The sequence below is a fragment of the Saimiri boliviensis genome, assembly GCF_048565385.1.
Source record: "Saimiri boliviensis isolate mSaiBol1 chromosome 19 unlocalized genomic scaffold, mSaiBol1.pri SUPER_19_unloc_5, whole genome shotgun sequence".
In the NCBI taxonomy this organism is placed as follows: domain Eukaryota; kingdom Metazoa; phylum Chordata; class Mammalia; order Primates; family Cebidae; genus Saimiri; species Saimiri boliviensis.
In genome coordinates, this window is record NW_027412506.1 from 10,908 (window position 1) to 30,415 (window position 19,508).

The following is a 19,508-nucleotide window of genomic DNA, read 5'->3' on the forward strand; positions in this document are numbered from 1 at the left end:
GAGGCCCAGGTGCCACTCCACTCTGGAGACCCCAATCCTCACATGTGAGGGCCATGCCCCATTCCTCAATGCACCCCCGCACCCCAGCTCCTAGCCCCTTATCTCCTGCCCCACAGCCGTATTTCACAGTCTCTCCTTCCAGAGATTGAATTTTCCCCAATTCTAGTACCGGGATCCCGCTTCCCCGTGCCTGCAGCTCCGTCAAGTCCTTCAGGGTCACTGCAGCCCCCTGCTGACCTCAGCACCACCTGCCCCAGCACCCACTCCTGCTCCACCAAGACGGTACCCCCGCAGGCCCTGCCCTGTGTGCACGTGGCACCTCATGCCGACTCCCCACCTGTCTTCCTCCTCCTGATGCTGCAAGGCTCCTCCTGCCCAGGCAGCTGTGGGGCGCCCGGATTGGGAGCAGCGATTCTGCAAGCAGACTGCCCTGGCTCAGCCCCCTGCCTGCCTGTCACTGCGCATGTGATGACCAAGCCTCCCTGGGCCTCTGCAAAGTCTCACGTGCAAAACAGGACCATCCACACCCCACCCACCTCACAGGATGGAAAGGACACATCAGCACAGCGCCGGCACACGGCCAGGTCTGCGGGGAGCCAGCCCTGGAGCCCACGGGTCTCACTGCTGTTGGACGCTCCCTTCTCGAAGGGGCTGCTGCTCTGAGTCTGGGCACATTCACTTTGCCTGCAGTCACTCTGTGCCTCATCTCCAGTCAACTCTCCACATCAGGGGCTTTTCCTTCACTACTTCTGTACCCGCCTCAACCCATCAGCATTCAGAAGGTGCCATATACAGAGAGAGGAGCACGATTAATGCCTGGCCATTTTCAATTGACTGGACGATGTCAGCTATGGACGCCCCCAACGCCAGCCCTGACCCTAGAGCTCACATCCCTAGAGGGGCCAGGCACAGATCTCTCCTCCCGTCCTCACTTTGCCTTGAGTCCTGGGGGTGGCTCAGGGTTCATTGTGTTCCTTTTGCTCCTTTGAACCATCCTCTCCTGTGGAACCAGGGCTCCAACCTCGCCCTGAGTGACAGGCTGGGAGAGGTGAGTGTGGAGGACTGGAGATGAGGTCTGGGCCCCAAGGAGAAAAACGCTTCAGTGAGGCTGAGTGGGGCTGGCAGATCCCAGGGGCTGTGGCAGGAGAGGGGCCCATGGAGTATAGAGGGTGTGGCGATCCAGGACCAGCGTGATGCAGATCAGGGTTGCCACCTGCAGGAACCAGGTCCCCAAGGATGCCAGCACTGGAATTGAGGAGCCCAGGGCCTCCGGGGAATGAACCGGCGCTTGGGGGCTCCAGAGTGCAGAATCATTAGGACATGGAGATGGGGCCAGTGTGCGGTCTCTATTCAACCTGACTCCTTTCACACCTCTGTCACCTGTGAACCTTAGAAAGCCACCCTCCCCTAAGCAAGGCGGAGGTGAGAGGACCCCATGGATGATAGAGGGCCGGGGGCTCTCATGGAGGATTCTGAGGACATGGGTGCAAGGGCGGGCTCAGGAGCAGCGATGGCAGGAGTGAGATGCTGGGAAGTCACCTTTGCACTCTTACGGCCCTTGAGACCCTGAATTCCATCTGCACCTTGGAATTACAGGAGGACAGAGTGGCCAGGGATGGCGGTGGGGTGGAAGGAGCAAGCTCCTGAGACCCCATCTCACTCCCTTCCACACAGTTCTTTACCCCCAGTCTGGTGGGCCTTGACACCTTGAGGTCCTGGGTATCCCAGTGGGCCCTGAGGTTCACATGGACCTGGAAGAAATGCGTTTATACAGGGGCCTCAGGGTGTCGCTGAGGGGGCCTCGGGTTGGGAGAAATGGACGCCACAGTGCTGGAGTCTGGGCTGGGCTCCCGGGCACAGGAGTTTCGCACCACATGGACACTCGCTTACTCCTCTAGCATTTACTGAGCACCTACTGTGTGCTGCTGGGTCCTCAAAGCTGAGGCAGACCCACTGTCTGCAGTGACTGTGCTGTGCTCAGCAGGGGCATCTCCTCCCTGGCCCCCCACTGCCTGGGTGCTGGGGCTGCCCACTCATGCACCATCCTAGGATCCTGTATTCCAGCCCAGTATGCGCCACACGGGGGTGGGGTGGGCAGCAGAGCAGATGGGGGCAGAGTCCCTGCTCAGGGTTAGTGGGAGGGACTAGGGTGGCTATAGCCACTAATCAGGGATTCCGAGGGGAGGGCCTGGGCAGTGTAAAATGATGACAGCCTGGGACAGCTTCTTGTGTGCAGGGTGACAACAGGCCCTGGGGAATGCTGGGTGGGCAAGGGTGGGTGCTGGCTCATCCTCTGTCCCAGCCTTGGGTTGGGGGATTGCAGCCCCTATCCACCTCCTGGTGCTGATACCCCAGAGAGCCCCTCTGCATCTGCAGCCCCTGTAACTAATGGGGTGCTGGCCGGCCTGGATTCTGTGCTCTCCTGGCTCCTGAGCCTCTGGCATGGCTGTTGCCAGGGCGGCCACATCTGTCCTTGGGGCCAGCAGAAGCAGGCCCAGAAGTGTCCCCACCCACAAACCCCAGAGCAGGTGTGTCTCTGCACAGCCCAGCCCAGCCTATCAAGGATGGGTCCCAGGGAACAGGGCCCTCTCACCCTCATCTGCCCAGCCTTGGGGGGCCTGGGCTGGGACTGGTATTGGGGTTCTTAGGCCTGTGGGCAGCAGACACCAGGTCCCCAGTGACCAGCCTGTGGCCAGGTTGGCCAAGCGCTCACTGCAGCCTGGGCCAAGAGTGGCCCTGTCCCACTGCCATACTCACCAGACCCTGTGAGACTGGTTGGGGGATCCCAGACAACATGCCTTGTCCAAGGACCCAGGAAGGGAGGAGTTTGATGCCCTTCAAGGAGCACAGAACATCCTCACTGTGGCCGCCAGGATGGGCGGCAGAGGGCCCCAGTGTCTGCAGTGCACAGCCGGGCACATGGCACTCCCTGCCCTTCCACGTGCCCCATCGTCGTCCAGGCTTGGCCAGGGGCCTGCCGAGTGCTACTCCCCTCCCCCGAGTCCCCAACACCTGCACTGTCCTCACTGACCTGTGAGCCGGCACCCACTCTCCACTGTGTCCTCACGCCATGGCCATGAGGGACATCTGAGCCAGGGCAGCCACTGGTGAATTGTTGTCAGCCGGGGAGCAGCTGCACCCCCAGGCCAGCTCCCAGTGGCCCACCCTGCACTTGGGGTGCCCGCAATGCATGTGCAGCCCTGCCCGACTCAGCTCCATGCAGGGGGCTTTCCAGTTCCCTGGACATCTGTGGCCACAGCAGAGGACACCTGAGACTCTAAACTGGGGACCTGCCTTGGGGACCCTTCAGTCCCTTCCCAGGTTCTAGGCACAGTGCGGTCCCTCCTGCCTCCTCCCGGCTTCTGGGCCTTGGCACCCACGTCCCCCGACCCCAGGCTCCCTGCTGGGCCCATTGTCATCCCAGCATTGCCACCTTCAGCCCACACATATTCTTCCGGCTCTGAAACCCTCCCCTGCCCACACCAGGCCCCCAACTAGGGCCCAGGGCTCCCTCCCTTACTGGTCCCAGGCACAGGAGAGCCCAGGTCAGGGACGACCCAGGGAAGCTGACTGAGCCCCCACTGCATAGAGAAGGAATGTGTTCCTGGCAATCTGCCGGGTTCTGGTCTGAGCCAGGCTGGACTGTCCAGGGCAGCTGCTCCTCCTGTTGGTCCTTGTCCTCGCCGATGTGTTTCCCAAATGCACATCTGCTCAGACTGTGATCTTATGTGAAGCTGGTGTCTCCGTGTTGGGGTATGTGATGGAGCTCCTCAGCCCAGCCGGCAGCATCTGCAGCTTGCCCGTGAGAACCCTGACCACCTTGAACCCCAGGCCTCCCTGACCAAGTGTCAACTCCTGGAAGGATCCAGGGACTGCTGAGCACCAGGGATGGGCTCCTGGCCCCTCAGGCCCAGTGCCACTCTGGAAGCTTCTTCTGAACCCCAAGCCCCGAGTCCAGGGCTGCAGGCAAGGGCTTAGTGCTAAATGCAGACATTCAGGAAGCATCGCAAGTGTGGACCCCATCCACACTCGGCCCTTCCTGCATCCTACAGACAGTGGGACCCAAGCCTCCACCCCAGCATCAGCAGAAATCCCCAGCCCCTGGGACACCAGCTCTGTGCCCCTGCGGCACTGCCCTTGTCCCTCAGCCCCAGACGTAGGTCTGGAGGCCTGAGAACCACGTCAACCCCCAGCCTGCTGCCTCTGCCCAGCCGTACTCAAGCTGGCCCACTGTGAGTGCAGGGTGCAGCCTCAGCTGCAGCTTGCCCCCCGCCTCCCTAGTCCATCTAAATGTGCATATTTGGGCCTTCTGCAGACTTAATATACGTATTCAATAGCTGAATCTAGGCATGTAAGAGCTCAGTAATAATGTAGCCACATTAGTGTTGTATGTGGAAGGGTAAACGTTTACTGAGTGTGATTTCACACTCCAGAGAGAAAAAAAATATATTCTTCCCTGGCAAAGGGGAAAAGATTCTCTTATCTTTTCAAAGTCATTAAAGTCTACCCTTAGATACAGAAAAATCCTAGGTGGAGTAACACACAGACTGAGCATCCTAATCCAAAATACTGAAATCTGAAATGACCAAAATCTGAAACGTTTGAAGTGCTGGCATAATACCATACGTGGAAAATTCCACCTCTGACCTTAGGTGATGGGTCACAGTCAATGCAGTCAGATTTGTGCTTTATGCAAAAATTATTTAAAATATTATGTCCAGGTAGTTTCAGGGTATTTGTATAAGGTGTACACGAAACGTAAATGACCTTTCTGTTTAGACTTGGATCACATCCCCAACATAACTCATTATATATATATATATATATATATATATATATATATATATTCAAATATTTCAAACTCTAAAAAATAAAAAAAAATCCATAGCACTTCTGGTCCCAAGGTAAGGGATCCTTAGCCTGTTTTAAACTTTAATAGCTGTGGCCATTTTAATAGGAATTAATCATAAAATTGTTACAGATTTAACAGAGGGTTAAAAATCTTATTTTTTTAGGGTGAAGGAAGAAGAGAACAATTTAGAACAGGGGGTTCAGACTTCATCAGGTAACTTTCACAGGGCAGGGTAATATGAACAACATGAAGCTTTGAGGAAAGTGTACCACATTAAATGCTTCGTAATTTGAACTAAGGTTTCTCCTAAATAGTTTACATTTATTTATCTATAATATTACTTTTGTTTTCCTTTAAAAAAAATCTAGGAAGGTAGCTATGACAATTTTACATGTGTGGAAACTGTGGCCTGATTAGGAGTTCATCAGTATGCCCAGGGTCACACAGCGAGGAGAAGGCAGAATGGGGTTTTGAATCGAGTTACGACTGACCAGACAGAATGTACTTTAAAAAATTGTTCCTCAAAATCCTTTCATGAAGATTACGTGGACTAATATTTAACAGGTGGGCATCAAGTAAGGAAAACTAGCATTGCTGGATGATTTCTACACTAAAACTATGCTAATATGGTAGAATATACACTGATCTAGTATAGGCACTTTGGGAGGCTGAGACGGGCGGATTGCCTGAGCTCAGCCTGGGCAAGATGGTGAAACCCCGTCCCTACTAAAATATAAAAAATCAGTTGGGCTGGTGGTCGGGTCTGCAATCCCAGCTACCCAGGAGGCTGAGGCATGACAATTGCTTGAACTCGCTTGAGTTTGGGAGGCGGAGGTTGCAGTGAGCCATGATCGGGCCACTGCACCCCCAACCTGGACAACAAAGCCAAACTTTGTCTCAAATAAATAAATAAATAAATAATAAACCATAGGGAAACTCCCGTCGCCAGAGAACTGCTCGGGGTCCCGAGTGTGGGCAGCACAGGGAGGTGCCGCGCTCCTGCCAGGGCTGCACAGTCCACAGTGGCGCAGAGCGCAGGGAGTCGTGGATGCTGCCATCGACTGAGAGCCGGCGGGGGTACGGGGGACAGGATCTCCGATGCCTCCGGGTGCCCTCAGTGCTGGACAGAAGCTCCTCCTGGCTAAGATTCAGTTGGGAGGGTGGAGCCAGCAGCCTCTAGGCCCACGATCCCTCCAGAGGCAGCCTGGCAGCGGATCCGGAACCTGGCTTCCGCCTGCGGCGTCCAGATGCGGAAAGCAGGGAGCCTGAACCCAAAACTGCGATCAGAGAATCGAGAACTGTGTATGAAGAGTTTCTCTCGCGTCCTGAGTGTTCTCCTGTAGAAAGAGTGGAGGTGCGGCGAGCTCACACACAAGATGCTCTCAGGAGACCCTGAGTTCCCTTTGTGCCTGTGAAAGGAAAATTTCTTGAGCCCCCCAAATCACTCAGTTAAACTTTAGCTGGGGATTGCTTAGGGCAAACCTGCCTCCCATTCTATTTAAAGTCACTCGTCTGCTCGCTGAAATAGATGCGTATCTGATTTGCCTCCTTTGGAAGGGTATTGGTGCTGAGCAGCTCCAAGGTGTGGGGCAGGGAACCGTTCAGGACGGAGGGCAGATGCAGGCCAGGGCGGCGTCCAGGAGCGGCCAGGCAGGTGCTGCTGTGTGGTCCGCGGCACCGGGGGCAGTGGGGGCGTGGGTACCTCCAGCTCATGCTTGCGTTTCTCCAGGGCGCTCTCAGGCACAGGGTCTCCAGGGGACACCGCTGAGAGCGGTCTGTCAGAGCGTCCAGAAGGCATGTTGGGCATACAGCATCTGTTGGGGGAAGGCTTGCACCTGCCACACCAAAGGCTCCGTCTGTGACTGTGACTGTGGCGGGAGCTGCGGTGGTGCGCTCCGAGCAACTGGAGGCTGCCGGGACTCTGGCAGCGGTCAGTGGTGCTGTGGGTGACGTATCTGCTGCGGCTGCTGGGGCGGGACCTGGGAGGCGGCAGGCTGCAGCTACTGCATTGGTGGCTCTGTATTGACACTGGGCCCGCAAAGCCTGCTGCTGCTGCTGCTGCTGCTGCTGCTCCTGTTGCTGCTGTAGCCGCAGCTGTGCCCTGTGCTCCTGCAGCAGCATGAGACTGCTGCTGTGTCTGTTGCTGGTTTTGACGATTCACTGTAATTGGACGCTGCTGCTGTCGCAGCACCTGCACCGCTGCCTGGAACTGCTGCTGCTGGGCATCACTCTGCTGAGCCTGGAACCGCTGCGGCTGTAGCGCCGCCTACTGGACGCAACGTTGCTGCTGCTGTGCCACCCATGGAGTGGCAGCCGGGTCTGAAGACCTGCCTTAGGCACCACAGTCATGCCAAGGGGCCTCCCCGAGGTTCCCCGGGCAGCTTCCCGAGAGGAGCATCGGCTGCCCAACAGCGCCAAGGCCGCCCACAGGCTGTCCCGTCCGGGGAGGCCAATTCCCGTGGCTTCCGCAGCCGGCCAGCGTGGCAGGCTCTGGAGAGCGTTCCTAGGATCACTGACGGAAACTTGAGGTTTCTTGTCAGGAATGTCTGGAAAATACATGATGAGCCTCACCACGAGAGAACAGTATCGGTCCCGGGTTTTGGCCTTCGGGGGCACATGGCTCTGCATTTCCTTGCTGGATGTGCTGCAGGCCATGCCAGCTTTCCTCCTGGCATCCTCGGTTCTACTGACCAGCTCCTGCTGGTCGGACATGTATGTACCAGACTTTCTTTATCCATCCAACCAATGATGGACACAGGTCAATCCTTAATCTGGGTTACTGTGAATAGTGCTGCAGTGAACATGGGAGTACAGATGTCTTCAATGTACCGATTTCCTTTGCTTGGGGTATATACCCAGCCGTGGGATTGCTGGATCCCACTGTTTTTACATTGTTGAGGAAGCTCCAAACTGTTCTCCATAGTGGTTGCACTAATTATATTCCCATCAACAGTGTACAAGGCTTTCCTTTTCTGCACACCCTCGATAGCATTCACTATTCCCTAGCGTTTGGGTAAAATCCATTTTAACTAGAGTGAGATGCTATCTCATTGTAGTTTTGCCTTTTTAAAAATATACATAATTAGTGACACTGAGGATATTTTCACATACCCGTTCGCCACTTGTATGTCATCTTTTGGAACATGTCTCTTTAGATCTTTTGCCCATTTTAAATTGGATTGTGGTTTTCTTACTACTGGATTGTTTGAGCACCTTATATATTCTGGTTATTAGTACTTGTCAGATGTGCAGTTTGCAAGTATTTTTTCCCATTCTATGGGTTGTTTCTTCACTTGGTTGTTTCTTTTGCTGCGCAGAAGCCTTTTCACTTTATGTAATGCTATTTGTCTGCTTTAATTTGATTACCTATGCCTTTGAGATCTTACACAAAGAATCTTTATGCAGACCAATGTCGTAGAGCATTTCCCCAGTGTTTTCTTCTGGTAATTTTATAGTGTCAGGTATTAGATTTTAGTCTTTAATCCATTTTTATGTGGTTTTTTATTTGGTGAGAAACTATCTATAATAGTTTCATTTTTTGCCTATGGATACTCCATTTTCCCAGGACCATTTATGTAAGACATGATCCTTTCTCCAATGTATGTTCTTGCACCTTTGTCAATAATGAGTTCACTGTAATTATGCAGATTTATTTTTTGGTTTTCTATTCTGCTCCATCAGTCTATGTGTCTGTTTTTATGCCAGTACCATGCTGTTTTGGTTATTATGGCTTTGTTGTATAACTTGAAGTCAGGCAGTGTGATGCCTCCAACTTTGTTCTTTTTGCTCATGATTTCTTTGGCTATTCTGGGTCTTTTGTTGCTTCATATACATTTTAGAATTATTTTTTCTGTTTCTGTAAAGAACACCATTGGTAGTTTGATAAGGATTGCATTGGCCTTGTAGATTGCACTAGGTACTATGGAAATTTTATTGGTCTTTTGTATTTTTTTGGTCTCAATTTCATTTTTTTCTGTTTTAATTTTTTTTTTTTTTTTTTTTCAGATGAAGTCTTGCTCTGTCACCCAACTTGGAGTGCAATGGCACAATCTCAGCCCACTGTAACCTCTGCCTCCTGGGTTCAAGCAATTCTCCTCCCTCAGCCTCCCAAGTTGCTGGGATTACAGGCTCCAGCCGCCATGCCCAGCTAGTTTTTGTATTTATAGTAGATACTGGGTTTTGCCATATTGGGCAGGCTGGTCTCAAACTTCTGACCTCAGGTGACCTGCCTGCCTCGGCCTCCCAAAGTGCTGAGATTACCAGCATCAGCCACCACGTGTGGCCTCTGCTCTGGTCTTTGTTGCTTTTCTTCTACAAATTTTGGGTTTGTTTTGCTTTTGCTTTGCTATTTCTCTAAGATGCAACATTAGGTTGTTTATTGGAAGTTTTTCTACTTTTTTATGTAGGTGTTTATTACAAATAAACTTCCCCCTTCATACTGCTTTTGTCACATCCCATAGAAAAACATATTTAATGTAATTTCATGTTTTAAAAAAATGTTTTGTGTCCTACCATACGGTCAATCTTTGAGACTGTTGTATGTGCTGGGGAGAAAGATGTGTATTCTGAAGCTGTTGGGCAAAATATTCTGTAAATATGTATTAGGTTCATTTAGTCTGTGGTGTAGACTAAGTCTGATGCTTCTGTGTTGATTTTTTATTTAGATAATCTGTTCAGTGCTGAAAGTGGGTGCTAAAGTTCCAGCTATTATTTTATTGGGGTTTGTCTCTCTAATAATGTTTGCTTTATATATCTGAGTGCTCCAATGCTGGGTACATATATATTTATAATAGTTATATTCTCTTAAAGAATTGATGATTATATAATAAACTTTATTGCCTCTTTTTACAGTTTTTGTCTTGAAATCTACTTTGTCTCCTATAAGTGTAGCTCCTCCTGCTCTTTCTTGGTTTCCATTTGCATGGAATAGCTTTTCCAATCCCTTTATTTTCAATCTCGATGTGTCTTTATAGGTGAAGTGCGTTTCTCGTAGGAAGCCTATAGTTGGCTCTTACTTGTTAATTTGTTCAGCTACCCTTTTTTAGAAGATTGCTTAGGAACAGCAAGAAGATTGTTAAAAATATGTACATGTTTGGCTGGGTGCAGTTGCTCAAGCTTCTAATCCCAGAACTTTGGGAGGCTGAGGTTGGCAGACCATGAGGTCAGTAGACTGAGACCATCCTAGCTAACACGGTGAAACCTAGTCTCCACTAAAAATACAACAAACTTAACTGGGCATGTTGACACATGTCTGTAGTCCCAGCTACTCTGGAGGCTGAGACAGGAGAATCGCTTGAACCCAGGAAGCAGAGGTTGCAGTGAGCCAAGATCTGGCCACCGCACTCCAGCATGGGTGACAGAGCAAGACTGTCTCAAAAAAATGCATGTACAGCTGCTTTTTCTTCCTGCAAATATTTTTTATCTGAGATTAGTTGAATCCATGGGTATGAAACCCATGGATATGAAGATTCAATTGTGATTCAAATGGGAAAATGAGACGAGAGTCCTCATGGTATTATTGTTAAACAAGCAGTGCTCTCAATCATTCCCAATTACTTAGACAAGCTTAGATCCTGGGAAGAGAGTCAATGTGGGGATGCATTCTGAGTCACTTATATAAGCTGATTAATGAAGAAGCACATTCTGAATCTCTTCCTGTCTCTGTCATTCTATCTCTCTCAAAGATTCCATGATGATAATATACGAAAGACACTTAGTATCTACGCTATCATTCTATACTCCCTGCCTCCAAACTCACCTGTGAATTTTTCTTAGACAACTATGAATAGGTTTTATCTAAGATTGATTAATCAATCAAAGTGGACTTCAACTGTCAACTCCCAAAATTATCATTCATTGAATTAGTCCTTTTAGCTTTAACATCAAAACTCTTCCTTTCAATAAATTGAATGTAAATAATGTCTTAATTTAGAAACTTTTCCATAGTCAATTCAGATGATCAGAGAGAACACTTTCACATTCTGAAATAGTATTTAAACTATAATAGCAAGAATTCATAAAGAATTAATAAATTATCTTCTAAAATAACAAAAGTGAAGACATGCTTTAGGTTTTCTGTGCTCAACTAGAAAATTCAGAAATGCAGTTAATGGAAGTGTAGCCCCCAATTCTTCTTCCTTCCTTCCTTCCTTCCTTCCCTCCTTTTTTGTTGCAACCTTACTGCAACCTCCAGCTTTCAGATTTAAGCAATTCTCCTGCCTAAGCCTCCCAATTAGCTGGTATTACAAGCACCCACCACCATGCCAGGATAATTTTTTCATGTTTTCAGCAGAGACGGTTTTCCACCATTTTGGCCAGGCTAGTTTCTAACTCCTGACCTCAAGAGATCTCCCAGCCTCGGCCTCCCAAAGTTCTAGGACTACAAGCATGAGCCAGCACACTAGGCCAGTTAGATCTATTTTTAACAGCTTTCAAGTGTAGTCTGCAAACTGAAAATTGTGAAGAGACAGCAAATAGGACTTTTCCAACAAGAATTTTCAAAGCAATTCAACATTTTAAAATTTTACTGTGGTGAACATAATAACCATTACTACATTCCCACATTTCAGTGAACATTTTAGGTATTTGATGGGTTCTATCACTGCATGAAACCCTGGAAAGATATCTTTTCATACCTAAAAAATCCAACAATACAGAAAAAAAAATCAAATAGCAAGGGTACAAAAATGCTGTTACAAATAAAAGACACTTTATCTTGATTCGATGTAAAATCACTAGGACAGCTACTTGTTTGCTTAGAAAAGACCCAAGCATGCTGTCAGGTAAATTTAAAGTATTTTTAAGAGAAAAAGTAAGCATGATGTGTTTATGTAAATTTGATACTCACAAGACTACTATGAATGGTGTCTTTTTAGAAGCTCTGTCGATAACCAGATTAGAAGTAACTCCTGGTGCTCCAAAGCCCAAAAGCCAGAAATCCAGTGGGTCCTCACTGAAGGAGAGGTCCGTGGATGGGCATCCTTTTAGTGTGTAAGGGCCCACACAAGACCACACCCACTTCCTGAAACTGATTAGATTGCACAGGAAGGGGTAAATTGGCTGATTAGATTTATATAGTACAGAAAACCACACTTGGGGGCTCAAAGCTCAACAGACAAGTTTGGGATGCAAGAAAGTTGACTTTACACAACTTGTTCAAAGAAATATTTTATGTAAAACAATTATTTCATTAAATATGTTTTTATTTTGCACATGCTAACTTTTATTTATTTTTGAGACAGTGTCTCATTCTGTTGCTCTGGTTGGAGTGCAATGGTTGAATCTTGGCTCACTGCAACCTCCCCCTACCTGGTTCAAGTAATTCTTCCGCTGCTTCAGCCTACCAAGTAGCTGAGATTACAGGTGCCCATCATTACACCAGCTAATTTATGTATTTTTAGGAGAGAAAGGATTTAACCATGTTGGTCAGGTTGGTCTGGAACTCCTGACCTCAGTTGATCCTCCCACCTCAGCCTCCCAAAGTGCTGGGATTACAGGCATGAGCCACCGTGCCCAGCCACATGCTAACTTTTAAAATTTTATTTCTTACTGTGAGTTTTAAAATTATAATTGCTTAAGTGCCTAGCCATTATTTAACAGAATATGTCCAAAGATAAAACATTAACTGGGATTACAACACATCTGTACTGTGTAACTCCCTTGTTTAAAAAAGTGTTGGAGGAACTCAATTGTGTTTCATATAATTGTATATATAATGCTTAGTAGAATTAGTTGTATTAAGCTTTTTTTCTTATTTTTACTATTTTATGACCATTTCATAATGATTGTTTTATATAAAAATAAAAGCTTTTTTCAATTCATACACCTTTTTGAATAATTTCACTACAGATACTTTACATATATGTACACAAATATCTAAAGCAATGTATGTATTCATATTTTTAAAATTATATAATAGTTATTTACAGAATAATAATCATTATTATTACCTTTTTTTGAGACGGAGTCTCCCTCTGTCACCCAGGCTGGAGTGCAATGGCATGATCTCAGCTCACTGTAACTTCTGCCTCCCAGATTCAAGCAATTCTCCTGCCTCAGCCTCCCAAGCGGCTGGGGTTACAGGTGTCTGCCACCATTCCTGGCTAAGTTTTGTAATTTTAGTAGAGATGGGGGTTTCACCATGTTGGCCAAGCTGGTCTCAAATTGCTGACCTCAGGTGATCTATCTGCCTCCAACTCCCAAAGTGCTGGAATTTCAGGCCTTAGCCAAAGCACCCAGATGCTATTTACAGAATAATTACATGCATAATTATCTTTAATAGTGTATAAAAGATATTTTTAACACAGTCGCCATACTAGCAGATTTTGTTGTTGTTTACCATGATTTAATAAATCACCAATGTTTACACATACTTGTATTAACAGATTATCTAAAGTTTGCGGATTTCGGTCATTTCTATAAACTAAAAATTAACAAACCTTGCTAGAAACTGAAAAAGTAAAAATCTAAATAAAAGTCACCATTTACATATTAACAGACATTAAAACAATTATAAACCTTATAAAAGCATGTCCTAGTAAAAGATGCAGTGGCTGTCTTTTTAATCAATCCATGGCATTGCAAATTAGTATGTTTTCTGAGGTGTCATTTGATCAGCATTATGCTTCAAAAAATAGATCCAAAAAAGTTAGAAAAGGTAATCATAGATACATATATGCAGAGTCTTCCATAAATGTTGTTTTTTGAAAACTGCTTCAAACACTTCTTAAAATGTTGTATATTATCTACCTAAGTGTAGAGAAGAAAGGCTTTCTACTAGTCTCACTTTTCAGGAAAAATTCAATGCTGTGTTGTGTAGAATGCCCTGAATTAGAAAGAAATAAACAATGAGCACTTATGAGATGCATAAAAAAGAATGAGCAATAATTGCAAACTTTAGTGCTAGAGGCTGAAAAAGTTACCATCTATTATACTACAACTGTGTCATCACGCAGAATAGGTAAGAGAGAAAAAGCAGTATTTCATTACCTAACTAAAATATACTGTCATTCAAATGAAAATATCAGACATTTATTAATTACAAATTATATGCTACAAGCTGTTCTAAGTACTAGCTTACTTAATTCTTACAGTAACCCCATGAGATAAATAATATTTCATACTCATTTAAAGATTAATAAATGTAAGAACAGGAAACTTCAATAATTTGAATAGTTATATTCAAATTAAGTAGGGTTTGAACACAGGCAGTCTGTCTCTGAAAACTGTTTTTCTCTCAGTGATATTAAATATGTTGCCAAAGTATGTTCCTAAGCCACAGAACTGCATACAATATTTTGCGGGAAATGCTTCTTGCATGCTGGCAGAATTGATTGGAAGTTTACACAGCTTTCAAGTATTGTGCAGGTTTTGGTGCATTTTATAGAATAATAATATTCACCTTGTCCCACATCTATAACACTGTCCAACTCTCTATCAATGACATCACAAAAAGTCTGTTGGCATGCTCAGCCAAACCCCATAACAAACGCATTGTGCAATTCCTACAATGCAGTGTAGCTCGTCTGTTCAAAGCCCAGAATGTCTCAGAGGATCTCGTGTGTGCACTTCTCTGGTTACTCACAAAATGAGTGTCTACTATGGACTCTCCATATTGGTAGGGATTGGAGCCAAAATAGTAACAAACCTACATGTTCTGCACATGAGTCCCGAAAATTAAATTTTTTAAAAAATTTAAAAAATGAAAACTCAATCCTTAAGGACCTCATGGTCTAGTAGGTGATACAAAGGAAGGGACAGTCATCCTGAAAGTCTTCCTAAGAGAAGTAACACCTAAACTGAAATCCAACAGATGAGGGTAGTCTTATCTTTTCTGAGGGTAAAGTTTACATGACAGCAGTTGCCATGAGAAAAGATTTTAGGACCTGGAATAGTGGCTCATGCCTATAATTCCAGCACTTTGGGAGGCCTGGATAGATAGACTAGTCAAGCCGAGAAGTTCAAGACCAGCCTGGGCAACCTGGTGAAACTCCATCTCCACAAAACACACACACACACACACACACACACACACACACACACACACACACACACAAATTAGACAGGCATGATGGTGCACGCCTGTAATCTCACCTACGTGGGAGTCTTAAATTGGATGATTGCCTGAGCCCAGATGACAGAGGTTGCACTGAGCTGGGGTTGTGCCACTGACTCTAGTCTGGGCGACAGAGTCAGACTGTTTTTCACACACACACACACACACACACACACACACTTGTTCTGTTCTCTTGCTGGGTTGAAGCCCTTCTATTTCATCTACGTCCGAATGCTTTCTGAAATACAAATGTGCCTATATTCCTACCTGCTTAACCTTATTACGGGATTTTGATAAACTACAAGAAAGTAGTTACACTCCTCTGGATGTCTTCCAAAACTTATTTGAAGTATTTGATGCTCAATGTATAAATTGTTCTTCCCTCAAATCCCTTGGATTTTATTTTATTTATTTATTTTTTGAGGCAGAGTTTCGCTCCTTACCCAAGCTGGAGTGCAATGGCGCGATCTTGGCTCACCGCAACCTCCACTTCCTGGGTTCAGGCAATTCTCCTGCCTCAGCCTCCTGAGTAGCTGGGATTACAGGCACGCGCCACCATGCCCAGCTAATTTTTTGTATTTTTAGTAGAGACGGGGTTTCATCATGTTGACCAGGATGGTCTCAATCTCTTGACCTCATGATCTACCCACCTCGGCCTCCCAAAGTGCTGGGATTACAGGCGTGAGCCACTGCGCCCCTTGGATTTTAATGAGTGAGTTATTTATATTTCTTTAACTTGCCACAATCAACCATACTTCTATTATTTTTATGTAATATGATTACCCTGTTAGTAGAAATATAAATGAAATCACTTTAAAACAGTAAGTGGCATTGCTCAGTAGAATTGACAATCCACAAATTTTATAACCCAGATATTCCACCTATCGGAAGATGCTGTCAGGAAAGAGAATCTCTTGATTATTTGCATGAGCAGACATGCTCACAAAACCAAAATACAAAAATAAATCCAATGTACAACAGCAAAAAATGAATAAATTTATTATGCACCAGTTATCCAAACTTGGGTTATCCACTCGCTCTTGATTTTTTACATAAATAGATCTAGACCTTTTAAATATATATATATAGTCAAGTGTTAGGATGTCAGTCTTTTTGAGTAGAAGACATTGGAGAGAATTCCAAAAACGTGCTTCCAATCTGCTTTGGAAATGACATCTCCGGTATCTGGCCCAGATGGTATGCAGGGGTACACCAGTTCCCAGATTCTGTAGTTAAGGCTGCTGCTATAGCACTCACTTCTTCAAGTTCATGGTGACCAGGAGACCTCAGCAGCCAAGAGCTTCTTCTGATACTGGCCTTTTTTCAAATTTGCAGTGGAGCACCTCAGAGATGACATTTCTACCTAAACAGCTTTACAAGTGGCCCAGAAGGCAAGTTTCCAGGGAGTCCTGAAGTGTGGATTGAAACCAAGTTTTTTTTTTTTTTTTTTTCCTTTGTATGCGGTGTATTTTAAATGACTTTCAAGATACACATATTTTTTTCCTTTAAAAAAGTCTGCTGTAGCAGTTTTGTTCTTGAATTTTGCTGGTCATCCTCATGGTCCCGAGCCCCCAAACTCTGGGTTGTGGAGGCAGCCGAGGCGGAGGCTGGGGGGCCCACACGGCCTGTCCTGGCGGTGCTCGCAGCACTGGCGGAGCAGCTGGGCCCCATCTTGCCACAGCTCACGCATGGGCAGCATGTGAGCGAAAACGTCCATGTATTTCAAAGCAGTAATAATTTAAAATTATGAAAACCTTTCCGCCACTGAACGCTTAGAAGGTGCGGTCAGACAGCGAGGCCAGGGAGGCCGGGGTGCCCCGGCAGGGGCCGTATGGCGCAGGCCTTCCCAAGCCAGGGGGCCCGTGGGCCGGGCTCGGGTCTCGCCCGGTACAGGCCGGGCCTGCGGTGCCGACCAGCCAGGAGCGGCGCCGCCGGGGCACACGGTCTGCGAGGGCCACGTGGCGCCGGCCGGGGGTGGGGGGCAGAGGCCCCGCACTTTCCCCGGAGCCTCGGGTCCCCCGGGCGGGGGTGGGTGCGGACCGGGGTGGCGCCGGCAGACGCGGGCTCAGGAGCTCCTTGCGGCGTTCTGGTTGCCGGGCGAGCTGGAGGCGGAGGAGGACGCGGAGACGCTCAGCCCCGCCAGGCCCGGGGCGTTCGTGGCCGAGTTCTGTCCCGTGAGGCTTTTCCGGCAGCCGGGGCAGCCGCCGTGCTTGGCGGGGACAGCGGCGAGGGCGGGAGAAGGGGCAGGTCGGGGCGGGCGCGCGGGCGGGCACCCCCTGCTCCCTCCAGGGCACCCCGCGGCCTCGCGGACCCGGGGCTGCAGGGCAGCCGCCGCCCGCGCCGGCCCGGCGCACGGTCGTCCTCGCACACGGGCGCTCCCGCCCGGAGCCCGGTGCCCCTCGGGGCCGGGGCGGCGGGCAGGGCCTGGGTCTTCTCCGTCCGCCGGTGGGGGCCGCGTTCTCAGACGGATTGAGCGGCCGCGTGAGGACGGCGTCCGGGCCGCGGGCCGCGGGGTCGGAGGGCGGAGCTCCCCAGGGACCCGGGCCGGGGACGGCGGCGGGCGCGGTGTCCGTAGGCGCCGGGCGACCCCCTCCAGCGTGGGGGCGCCTTCGTGTCGGCCGGTGGCCCGCCGCGGGGGGAGGCGGCGCGGGGCCCCGGGGGCGGGTGCCGGGACTCGGGCTCTCGCTCCCCCCGGCGCTCGGGGTCCCTGCCGTCGACAGCCTGCGCCCCCGGAGGGAGCGTGGGGGTCTCGACGCCGCCGTCAACGATGCCGAGAGCGAACTGTCTGCGGCCCTGCGGTCCTGAGGTCCTGGTCCACGTTCTCCAAAGGCAGCCGGTTCCAGCGGTTCCAGTCCGTGAGGGCTGCGCAGGGGGCAGAACCATCCTCTGTGCCCCTGGTCTCTTCTGGAAGCTCCTCGATGAAACCAGACTCGCGTCTTGGGCAGATACAATCCTGCAGGCGTGGGACGATCTCCACGGAGCAGCAGTGGCAGAAGCACCGTCCGGGCTGTGGCGACGCCTGGGCCTACTCTGTGCCACCCACCCCCAGCACTTCAAGTCCAGGAAAGTAGACGTATGAGCCACAAAAGGCTGGATTACCAATAACTACACATGTTCTCTCGCAGTAATAAAGTTCTAGCCCAGACACTTTTTAGAGTGATTGTGCTTAACGAAGAGTAGAGTTGATGAATGAAGATTCTGTGTATTGACTTAAAGGAAAAAATAAGTCCTTTGCTTCCTCTTTTTCAGAAAATTTCTGATGGGTGTTCACCGATTTGTCTCTCTCTTTCTCAAGTCGTTCAGTCTTCAGAGACAGCTTGTACATCTCCAGGGCCATTTCCACATCATCTGGGCTTGGCAGGCGCTGCGTGAGCTTTCTGCCTGTGAGCACCTGCTCGCAGCCTTCGGACACCGCCCAGCCACATCCGGGCACTTCTGGGTACCAGGTACCAGGTTCTTCCCTCTGAGCAAGTGATACTTTTTGGACTGACCAAAAGTTTTTCATGCGCAACACCACAGCAACTTTCAACATTCAGTGAGGGCAAGATGTGAGGGGTCTCTTCATCGGCTTCTCAAACTTCACCCTGGAAACAATGGCAATTCCTTATATGTGCTCATCACATATGATTTAGACTTCTCCTTACACTTTACTAGACAATATTTCATTGCTCAAATTCTATCATAATTAATCATTCTTTATATTAACTTTCCTTATTCACATTATTATGTATTTTCTGTGTCTTGATGGTCCATGAATCTTATTTTCATTTGAATAAATGCTATCTATCTAGCTGAACACTTAAAAGCCTGTGGGAAAAAATCAAGTACCATAAAAATATACATGGCATGATTGCATTTATAAAAAATAGTAAACTACATAAAACAAAAACATAAAACATGTAAATAATATAGCCATGTATGATAAAATCATAAAGAATAACAGGAAATAAACATAACAATTCAAGAAAGTGAAAAAGCACAACTGTCGTGAATACATAGGGGACCCAAAGATATTGAAAATATTATTTTCTTAATATAGCTAGTAGGTTCACAAATGTTCACTTCATTACTATTTTTCTCTACCTTGTGTGTTATATGATAGTGTTTTATATAAAATACTTTTAATAAAAAATTATTTCCTATGCTATACAGTGATTACATTTACTAAAAGTGTAATTTAATTAGTTTCTCAACCATGTGCTGAGCTAGTGATCCTCTGAGCCCTGGGGGGCCAGGCAGGGCGTGAGGCCTCCGCCTTGGAGCAGTTGTGCATGTTCCCCAGTGCGCTCTAGGACACACTGATGCTTTCCTATGTGTGAAGTGACATGAACAGATTAGACTTGATTCCCTGATAATGCCAGATGAGAGTTTTACCATATTTACCCATTCCCCTTGGATGTTTTACTGAGTTTGATTCTTCCATTTCAGAATAATTATTATTTTTTTTGCCTAATTATTATTTTTTATTTTTAGTCCATAACAAGGAAATAAAAGAAAAATATATACACAGATAAATATATGAACACTCACATGACTGTATATAATGTCTAGCTTTATTTCTAATATACTCCTTTAAACTTCACCAATATACCCATCATAAGC